General features: G+C 40.4%; 1 long non-coding RNA gene across 1 annotated transcript; it reads right to left on the bottom strand.

The window, feature by feature from the left end:
• Nucleotides 1–1,091: 1,091 nt before the first annotated feature.
• LOC143420979 (uncharacterized) lies at nt 1,092–1,873 on the bottom strand. The gene is made up of 3 exons (XR_013100717.1): nt 1,418–1,873; nt 1,263–1,328; nt 1,092–1,163 (listed from the first exon to the last, which is right to left on the bottom strand). It is a non-coding gene; the product is annotated as an uncharacterized LOC143420979 (long non-coding RNA).
• Between the last annotated feature and the right edge of the window lie 9,703 nt (nt 1,874–11,576).

Below are 11,576 nucleotides of genomic sequence, written 5' to 3'. Positions count from 1 at the left end.
ACGCAAATGATATTTTTCTCTGATTTTACTAAACAGTCAATGCAAGTGACAGTCAGCATAATCTTCGAGTCATCACCTTTAGATTATAATTTGAATTTTACTAAACAAACCTCCCAATGAAAACAGCGTGTTTTTGATCAGCAGTTTTCATAGTTGATCTGAAAACTGCTGTTCACAAACGCTGCGCATCTAATCTGACTGAGCTGGAGCTGTTTTGCAAAGAAGAATGGGCAAAGATTTCAGTCTGTAGATGTGCAAAGCTGGTAGAGACAGACCCTAAAAGACTGGCAGCTGGAACTGCAGCAAAAGGTGGTTCTACAAAGTATTGACACTAAGTATCTAAGGCTTTCATTGTGTGTCCAAGGCATTCAACTATTTCAGGCTTTTCAGCAGCAGAGATCCTTTTTCTTTGTCATATTGCTTGAAAATGCTGGTCTGCTTAATAATGTGGAACATCCTTATTTATTTGTTTTTCCTTTAATTGGGCTCACCTGGAAAACTAATTATACCAGGTGTCCGAGATTGATGATCCAAAGAGCCCTGACACACAATGCCACCATGAGTTTAATTGAAAAACAACAAATTTAATCTTTATGACACTAAAATACAATTTGCATAATGATTTGGAAGGCAGTGTACTCATCCAACAAGTTTGTTTTGAAGTGAGTTTTGAAGATATCAGCTGTAGTGTGCTTCTTCTCGTATAGAAAGCATATAATGGCGCTCCTTTCATACTTGTTAATCTCTAATCTATATCAACAAGTAGCAGCATAAGTTACCATGGTGACAGTCAGCAGTAAAAAGTTGACCCCCTTCATGGTGCAGAACACCGAGGGTTAGCCCTCGTGAAATCCTGGTACAGACCTCAGGAAATATTAGCTACTGTTAATTTCTACTTAGAAAACTTTTTTGAATATGTTCACCAACAAACAGGAGTGTGAAGCTCGCTAATGTGTTTGCTCAGCTACAGCTGATATCTCACAAATTGTGCGATTCAAACCAAAATTCTTCAGATGAGTAAAAGACGGCAAATACATAAAACATAAAAACGCCGTACTCACTGTGTCGGCGCGACAGCAGGGCGCAGAGTGCCACGGTGGCGGTAAAAAAGGCGGCACATGCAGTGCCAATGATGGAGGTCAGAAACACACACTGACTGGATGCTTTCACACACACAAAAAAAAACAAATAGAAACAGGAAGTTTGAGCAGGGATTTTTAAAAGTTCAGCAAGTTTAGAAGACAAATGATACCATAACGAACCCGAACATTGTGGCTAACAGCTGGATTTTTCCATTTGACTGCAGCTAGCCAAACAGCCAAGTACTGCTAAAGAGCGAGAGAGTGTAAGTGGACAAAATATCCTTGTTTCTTAACATAAAGCTCATTGTTGCTGCACAAATGTGATCCCCTCTTACAAACTTTTAGTTTTCGTGTCGTTATTGTCCTCTGAGTCATCGATTCTCTCCCTAGTGAGCTAACAAACAAATGTAGGTCTGTTAGCCGCAACCAACCAACCACATGACGTCATGCTCCGTACTGACAGAAGATGGTGCCAAACTTTAAGCGCTTATTTCTTAAATCCAGCTTCACAGACAGCGTTACATCTATGTCCGTTTTAGAGTTACCTTCGCACAAACGGGCAGTTGATCTGGTAGTGACAGGCAGCTGAGCCAATCAAATCAGTATCAGTGTTGCCAACTCCTCAGTAAGGAAAATCGCTATTGGTTGTCCTAAAAGTCGCTAGAAGTCGCTAAATGACGTCATCACCTAATTTGCATAATTGGTCGTGCTAATATAATTGTAACCTATGTTGTTGGAGAGAGAAATAACATCGTGGAAGAGACATAAAGTGAGTAAAAAACGTCCTAAATGCATTTAGAATTTATTTAGAACTACAAATTAAATTTCTTTTAGCAATTATTGTTTTTTAATGTCAAAATTCCAACTCTGCTCCTTTATCCAGGCCTGGACCGGCAAAAGTGACCCGAAATAGGCGCTCTGGTGGAGTTACTTTGTGTGTGTGTTTATAAGTAGTTTTAAACCTTGTGATCCCCAAAACAACACAACAGTAAAAGAACTGACTGCGTTACAGTCAGTGCGGAGCAGCGGCTTCGCTCATGCGCGATTCATTTGCAGTTTGGACGCACAGGTGTGAACATCTCCTGCAGCTGGGGGAGGACTGTCCTCCGCCCGTGAGCGCTTTGGCACGGGTGAGGTGCCCACGGCAGCACCGCTGCTTGGTGAGAGTAAGAGCAACACGCTCTTTCACGTCAAAAAGTCGTCATAAATAAGTCTCCAATAACACCAGAAAAAGTCGCCAGATTTGTCGCTAGTTGCTTTTTAGAAAAAAAGTCGTTAAGGGGCCTGAAAACTCGCTAAATATTGCTAAGTTGGCAACACTGCTCAGTATGGAAGATGATAAACACACATCGGCCCTCTCGATGGGAAATTTGAGTATTAAAAAAATAACATGACGGAACAGTTGACCCACATAAAGTCTTATGCACGTTGTGCAAGAAGGAAATTTCACCCCAGCGCTTCCAGCTTAAAATATCACATTGACTCGAAGCATGCGTTAGTCGGGGATGCTGCTAGCACTTTGGCTAACGCGTCACCCAGCTTGGACAAACCACTCACGGAGCATCGGGGCTCAGTAAGTCGACCTCGGACATATTTACTGACGCCAAGTGGATTGCAACAAACTGCAGACGTGTTCATATCGCTGAGAACACGCGCTTTACAAGCTTTGGTTCCTCGTTTCAAGGACTTGAAGCCTCCCCAAGAGTGACAGAGAGAGAGGATACATGTTTACAGAGTTTATCGTTAACATGAATGTTCAAGATGTTCAATGAACACGTTAAGTTCGTATATTTTCCCTTTTTTCTCGAGTCTGTTTGCTCATGCAAAATGAAATGCGATTAATATAGAATAAAAATTATATTTAACCGTGATTAATCAAAATTAATCCACAGTAACCCTGTGATGAGTCTGATTAAACATGTTAAGAGTTTGACTGCACTAATATATATTATATATTAGTGCATACTTACCTATTAGTACATAGGTTTTTTAAATAGTTGCATTTCACAGGAGAGAAGCTGCGCTCTCTTATATTGCCTAAATGTCAGTTACAAGCTTAAATATAAAGTTGAAAAAATGTAATTGCAGCCAGGCTATTGATCAAGTAATTGCGATTAATCGCGATTAATTACGGAAAATTGTGAGATTAATTCGTTGTTTTTTTTTTCTATTGACAGCACTAATATTTACATTTGCAGTCTGCTTAAATGCAACTTTCACGTCACATTTTGTTTACAGATGACATCAACACACACTGTTGTCAGAGAATAATCTCTACGTTTCCAGATGTCTTTCGACTTTCATTATTGACCTTTACAACTTTACACTTGCTGGCTTGTCCTGCACATGCTTTCACACACACATGAAAAAAATAGAAACAGGAAGCGCGAGCAGGGATTTTTAAAAGTTCAGCAAGTTAAAAAACAAACGGTGACTGGTTAGCATCAAAGAGGTCACAGGTGTGGTTAGAAGCAAGAGTGCGGGTTGGTTTTGTTTTGGCCACATGCTAAATAAGCAGAAACTAAAGTGTGAGATATTTTCATACTGGTGCTCAAACCAAGCAGACGTGCATGGGGGTGAATATTATCCCAACCTAAACTCTAGATAAACTGGCTTTTTATAATAATGACATTGTTGCTACAATACTGAGGTGTATGCGTTTAACACAAACACACCTTGGAACCACAACCACGGAACAACTTGCTGATTGAAACATGTTGCAGATTGATTTAATTATAATTGTTACTTCCAGATAACTGAGACTTGAGCTGTGTGTCTGCTGCCTTTTGTTTTTTCCGGAATATAAATGAAGCACTAAAAGCCTTCAGATTGTGTTGGTGTGAGTTCCAAAGACAATGACTTACGTTTGACCTCATCTGTCCTGCTGCTGATGGTCTTCCTGATCCTCAGCTCTCCATCACTCAGCACACAGGACACATTCACACCTGCAGACCAGGTTTCTGCAGGAACATAAACCTGCGAGTTGAAGACTCCCGCCCTGGTGTCAGGGAGGATTGTGGGACTGAGTTCCTTAAGCACATCCTCCTCAGAGTCCACCTCCCAGTCGACTTTGACCCGACCGGTGTCGTTCAGCCCGGACGCCAGGCAGATCAACGGGACGGGGAGGGGCGAGTTGACGTGTAAAGGAGCCAGGAGATCAAGTGCAGGACTGTGGAGCTCTGATTCTGAGGACAGGGTGAGAAACTTAATGGTCATGATTTCAAAGAAAACTGACCCTGCATCATCATCGCAGCCTCTCCATGTCTTTTTGCGATTTTAAAGATGTTTTCTTGTTATCATTTTTTTCTGTGCCGATTGGCACTTGAAAAATCTCGTTTTTTTCTTCATTTCCTGTTTTATTCTGAAAGAATTCGTATTATCGTGCACATTGCTTTGGTTCATTATCTCTGCCACCTTTCGTCTGACCCACTCTAATTGTTCCCACCTGTGTTTCCTTGTCGGTCGCCCCTCGGTGTGTTGCTTCCCTGAGCTCTATTCTTCCTCAGACCCTCACTGAACTTATTTGAACGTCCTGGATTTAGTCTGGTGTTTTTAACAGCACCTTTAAATCCACAGTAAGCATCATGAAACGTATGATTTTGTTGTTGTTGTCATTCGTGCTTTATCTGCATTTAGGTTCTCTTTTTAACTGCACAGTTACCACCAAGGTGAGTCAGTCACCACACTCGCATGTCTGGCTTTACAAAGATTGTCTTCTGCCTGAAAAAGCTCTTTTGTGGCCACTTTAATGCGCCTCAGTCCCTTCTTGTCTCTGCTTATAGAAACCCCCAAATGTGGCATTTACACTGTGTGTGGTGTTGGTGCCTTTTGCAATTTTCTGATAAATAATACAGTTTACTGTGCAGTTAATTGTACTAATAGACCATCCAAGAAGCCTCTGTGCTCCAGTTTTAGTGAACACAGTGTTATTTGGGTTTGACTTAGCACTAACTAGCAGATATCTGTGTTTGTGTGATGCAGCCTTACAAGCTTGTATACAAGCATGAGCCGATAATTTCACACGACACCCACGTTTTTGGTGTTTTGGCCTCCAAAAACATCTTGGTGTGAGCGGCCGAGTTCAAACCAGCGGGCTGATATCAAGGTGAAAATATCCTATTTTATGTTTCTGCTGACTTTACATCAAAGCCTTTCAATAAATCTGCCTTGTCACGTTTTGTTGGTTGTGTACAAGCAACAAAGTAACAGCCGTACAGATAACTGAGAACATGAAAGGTAAAAAAATTTCACAGTTTTGTTTTTTGTTTTTTTAATAAAGAAAGTTTCTAAGTACGAGGTAGCAACGCAGTAAAGAGCTGTTTCTCTAATATATGAAAAGAACCGCTGAGCCAGCTTTATGTTGTTCTGATCTTACACACATAAAACTCTTAGTTCCTGTTGTGAATTTACATTTACACTCGGCTTAAATGCGGCTTTCTTATGTCACATTCTGTTTGCAGATGATAAACATTTAACGGATCATCCAGTCTGGGTATCAATAAAAAAATGAACTAACTGATCAGCTGCACACACTCATTGACCTTTACATATCCTCCTTGGCTCAGTGCTACTTGCTGCAGGAGCGGCTGCATGTTTGGATGCTTGGAGGTTAGAGCTGAATAACCATGTTACCGTGGTAACAACGTGATAACCATTGTTACCACAGGTTTCAGGCCCTTATTGTCCAATTATACAACTTTAAGAGTGTCATCACTCGGCTGTAACAGCTGTTGTTACCATGACATTATGTGTGTATTTACCGGTTATTACTTTAGTAATAGAGTGGTAATAACTAAGAGTTTTTCAGTATTGCGCTCTGCTGCTGCCTTCTTATTCAACTATTATCACTTTATCACTGAGCTGAGCTGTTTCCTTGGTTCCTAAAAAGCTAAAATTGTTTAAATATATAAAAAATTTGTAACAGATTTATTGTTATTAGGATAATAAAAAGAAGAACCAAAACCCAGTGGGTCAAGGCAAATATCTGTTTGACTTGTGAGTCAGGAAGTGTTATAAAGAGACCACCACTCACCTGTGACCGTCACCGTTGTCCCGCTGCCCAGCACTGGCGTGACCCCATCGATGTAGACACAGAAGTACATGCCGGCGTCCTGCTGGGTGGCTCTGGGGACTTCCAGCAGACAGAGCCTGCTCTGAACTCGAGAATTAAACCAAGGAGTGGCACTGAGACCGCTCACCTGCCTGATATGGAGCCATGTCACTCGAGAGCAGCCATGTGTTTCACCAGTCCCAGTGATGTTACATTTGAGGCTGACCTTTGACCCTGACATCACAGTCACACGAGGAGGAGACTGAACCAGGTGTATTCCAGCGGTGACTGTAAGTACAGAGATTTCATCACTGCTCAGATTCACTCAGCTGCAAATGCAAAGGCCTCAAAGCAGGTTTCTTCTTTTTTCCGTTTATCTGGACTAAAGTAATAATATTTGTTTTATACTTTAAAAACTTGTGTAACGATTGTGATGGTGAGCGAGTACAGTACTCTGTTTTTGTAACAATTGTCCATGTTAGCTTCTCGTGTAAATCAAATATTTTTTTCTATTAAAATTGTTTCTGTTCTGTTTGTAAATGTGCTTTTATTCTGCTGCTGTTACAACCGAATTCCCAAATTCAGTTAAAGGATTATTCTATTCTATTCTATTCTATTCTATTCTATTCTATTACATGCACAAACTGGAGTCTATTAGATAGATATGATACAAACCACTGCAGCGCAGTACCTGTAATACCTACAGCATGTTCTAATCGCTCTAATAGGATATTATGGTTGACAGTATCGAACGCTGCACTGAGGTCTAGCAGGACAAGCACAGAGATGAGTCCACTGTCAGAGGCCATAAGAAGATCATTTGTAACCTTCACTAAAGCTGTTTCTGTGCTGTGATGAGCTCTGAAACCTGACTGAAACTCTTCAATAAGCCTCTGCAGATGATCTGTTAGCTGTTTGACAACTACTCTTTCAAGGATGTTTGATATAAAGGAAGGTTGGAGATTGGCCTATAATTAGCTAAGACTGCTGGGTCTAGAGATGCTTTTTGAGTAAAGGTTTAACTACAGCCAGCTTGAAGGCCTGTGGTACATAGCCGATCATTAGAGATAGGTTGATCATATTTAAGAGCGAAGAATTAATTAATGGCAGGACTTCTTTGAGCAGTTTTTTAGGAATGGGGTCTAAAAGACACGTTGATGGTTTGGAGGAAGTAATTATTGAAGTTAACTCAACTTTGATTAGTTGGGCTGCTTCTGCTTTTGAAAATGGAAAGAAGACTCGGGTCGAGCTTGTGAAGTTTTGTTCCCAACGAGTCCTGTGAGCTCTGCCAGTGCTGATCGATACTAATGCATCTCTGTGGATAATGTAAAAAGCGTCCGTGCCAGCAGCGCTGAGTTAAACATTTAAATAGGCTAGAATATGATATTCATTAAGAGCCCGAGTTGTACATACAACGAGTTAAAAGATAAAATAAGTCACATCATAAGCAAAACAAGACAAATGGTCAAAGACGGTAATGTGGGACAGGATGACATTATCATATAAAGTAAAAATGATGTTTTTGTCAGACCCCAGATGTTTTTGCCCAGCTGTGGTCAGGTTTAGGCTTTCACCAGTTTCCCCAAAGAGAAAAACTTTCATCAGAAAAAACTCATACAAATGTTTTTAATGGAACTTTATTTTTAAAAAACTGAGATTTTGTAAAATGATTTTATGTGGCTCAGCCTTTGATCTGAATATTAAAGCAGCTAATCATTACAGGAAATGATTATTGATTATATAGATTATTGCAGGATGTGAAAGACGGCAGCGGTAAAAAAGAAACACTTACCGGAGACGCTGAGGCAGATGAGAGGCAGCAGCTTCATGTTGGCCAGGAATAAAGTCGTTCTGCAGGACTGAGGAGAGACAGTGCTGCGAAGTGTCATCACAGTAATCAGGCCACTGCAGTTTCACCACCGTCAGACACACACACACAATGACAGGATGTGATGTCACTGTATAAGATGTTCTTTATTCATCACAAAGCTGGAAAGACTCACAGGAGTGTCGCTCAAACACAACCTGTAAAAGAACACAACAACATAATAAATCAGGATGGAAATGACACAAAGGAGTTTACAAAAGAGCTCAACATTAAACATAATTAACACAGTTTAAATGTGTTTACATTTTTCTAAATGTAATAACAGCTGAACATAATACAGTCAAGTAAAATAAAGAATTTAATAAACCACAAAAAGAAAAACCGACTTTAATGACTAAATGATAAATAATTGATTCCACTTTTGTAAGTAAAGATTATTTAATTTTATTTTGAGTTTTATTTTCACTTCATTTCTATTTTCCATCATGTTTTCGATTTTAATTTTGTTTTTAGTTTATGTCACATCTTTTAAAATTAGTTTTTCCCATACATTTATTTTTTTAACCTGTTCTTGCATATTTTTGTATTTACTCACTCGTTTCTTTGTGCATTTCTTTATTTTTCAGCTTTCTGTTTTTTGTGATTTGTGAGTTATCAATAACTTCTGAGTGTTTTCAGCGTGTGGAGCTGAGACGGTGGGAGAGGTCTCTGTCAGGCCTCTGGAGCAGGTTTCATTTCTACAGGGAGTGCAGAATTATTAGGCAAATGAGTATTTTGTCCACATCATCCTCTTCATGCATGTTGTCTTACTCCAAGCTGTATAGGCTCGAAAGCCTACTACCAATTAAGCATATTAGGTGATGTGCATCTCTGTAATGAGAAGGGGTGTGGTCTAATGACATCAACACCCTATATCAGGTGTGCATAATTATTAGGCAACGTCCTTTCCTTTGGCAAAATGGGTGAAAAGAAGGACTTGACAGGCTCAGAAAAGTCAAAAATAGTGAGATATCTTGCAGAGGGATGCAGCAGTCTCAAAATTGCAAAGCTTCTGAAGCGTGATCATCGAACAATCAAGCGTTTCATTCAAAATAGTCAACAGGGTCGCAAGAAGCGTGTGGAAAAACCAAGGCGCAAAATAACTGCCCATGAACTGAGAAAAGTCAAGCGTGCAGCTGCCAAGATGCCACTTGCCACCAGTTTGGCCATATTTCAGAGCTGCAACATCACTGGAGTGCCCAAAAGCACAAGGTGTGCAATACTCAGAGACATGGCCAAGGTAAGAAAGGCTGAAAGACGACCACCACTGAACAAGACACACAAGCTGAAACGTCAAGACTGGGCCAAGAAATATCTCAAGACTGGTTTTTCTAAGGTTTTATGGACTGATGAAATGAGAGTGAGTCTTGATGGGCCAGATGGATGGGCCCGTGGCTGGATTGGTAAAGGGCAGAGAGCTCCAGTCCCACTCAGACGCCAGCAAGGTGGAGGTGGAGTACTGGTTTGGGCTGGTATCATCAAAGATGAGCTTGTGGGGCCTTTTCGGGTTGAGGATGGAGTCAAGCTCAACTCCCAGTCCTACTGCCAGTTTCTGGAAGACACCTTCTTCAAGCAGTGGTACAGGAAGAAGTCTGCATCCTTCAAGAAAAACATGATTTTCATGCAGGACAATGCTCCATCACACGCGTCCAAGTACTCCACAGCGTGGCTGGCAAGAAAGGGTATAAAAGAAGAAAAACTAATGACATGGCCTCCTTGTTCACCTGATCTGAACCCCATTGAGAACCTGTGGTCCATCATCAAATGTGAGATTTACAAGGAGGGAAAACAGTACACCTCTCTGAACAGTGTCTGGGAGGCTGTGGTTGCTGCTGCACGCAATGTTGATGGTGAACAGATCAAAACACTGACAGAATCCATGGATGGCAGGCTTTTGAGTGTCCTTGCAAAGAAAGGTGGCTATATTGGTCGCTGATTTGTTTTTGTTTGGTTTTTGAATGTCAGAAATGTATATTTGTGAATGTGGAGATGTTATATTGGTTTCACTGGTAAAAATAAATGATTGAAATGGGTATATATTTGTTTTTTGTTAAGTTGCCTAATAATTATGCACAGTAATAGTCACCTGCACACACAGATATCCCCCTAAAATAGCTAAAACTAAAAACAAACTAAAAACTACTTCCAAAAACATTCAGCTTTGATATTAATGAGTTTTTTGGGTTCATTGAGAACATGGTTGTTGTTCAATAATAAAATTATTCCTCAAAAATACAACTTGCCTAATAATTCTGCACTCCCTGTAATGAACACGGGAGGAAGCGAAACACTGTGCATGAGTACCAGTTCTGCATTCACAATTTAAAGTAAAAGTTTAAAGTCTATCACCAGATATGCTCATTATTGCTTTATGTCTTCACCACTTGTAGTTTTCTGAGGAGAGTATAAATGCAACGAGCATAAAGAGCCTTTTTAAACAGCTGTAAACCAGAGCAGCTCCCTCTGTCTTTTACTGAAAATAAAATAAAAAGCTGAATAGATGCACGGGCTCGGCAAGCAAAAATAAACACGCAAGTTTTCCGTCTGGCAAAGAAAAGAAAATTTATCTGCACAGTGTGTTTAAAAAAAGTCCAGAAAGACTGACTGTTTTTGATCAGCTTTGTTTGCACCCAGGACCTCAAGGGGGTCTTAAAGGAGGGACCTCAGACTGCAGCGTGAGTGCCCGAGTGCAGTTAATCACAACCACAAACAGTCAGCGTGACCTATGACCCCGAGCTAAAGAGAAAAACATTACAGAGTCGGTCTGAGGTCCCGGCTCAGCTTCGTTCCCACGTCCATCAGCAGTGGTGGTGGCATGTTTTTACTGCTGGCCAATCAGCCAATCAGCTTCAGGCGACATTAGAATAGACTAGAACAGAATAGAACAGCCCTTTACTGTCATTGTACATGCACTACAGAATTGTGGGCGCTCCACACCAGCTGTGCAGGAATAAAATATAAATAATAAACAGCAGGAATAAAAACACACAGAGAAAGGCACGCATCGGACAACAAGCTGCAAACAGCTGTTTCTGTGAGGTCACCTGCTGATGTCAGCTGAGAGTTTCATGTGTTCAAGCTGCAGATAAGAACCCACTGCATGCTGATCCTGCTGCATGTCTGGTGCTGAGGCTTGTTCAGAGGGTCTGATGGCAGGTTCAGCCTGGTTCTGTATGAAATACCAGACTAAGCAACAGGAAAGAACGATCACATTTCCCATAAACAGTTTTTACTGATTTAATCTGAATAACCCTTTAATGTCCTCACCAAGAAAAAAGCAATGGAAAACTTTTTTGTTTGCATTTCATATTGATTTGGGTGAGTAATAACCACAATCAATACATTTTTATTGATTAGACTCTGTAGTTTTAAAATATTGATCTCAACCAAACGGCTGAGATGTCCCTTTATGGTAAAAGTATGAAATGTCATGCAAATACAAGTACATTAGATAATACAGTTGAAAAAATCAAATAAAGGGCCAAATTATAATTACATTAATAACAAAAACTGTCCAGGCCATTGGATACAGTTTATTTCTAGTAGCATGCCAGTGAACATTGCTGTTTTCCAAGGA

Source organism: Maylandia zebra, linkage group LG11 (genome assembly GCF_041146795.1).
Source record: "Maylandia zebra isolate NMK-2024a linkage group LG11, Mzebra_GT3a, whole genome shotgun sequence".
Lineage (NCBI taxonomy): Eukaryota > Metazoa > Chordata > Actinopteri > Cichliformes > Cichlidae > Maylandia > Maylandia zebra.
This window is presented reverse-complemented; position numbering and strand designations above follow the sequence as displayed.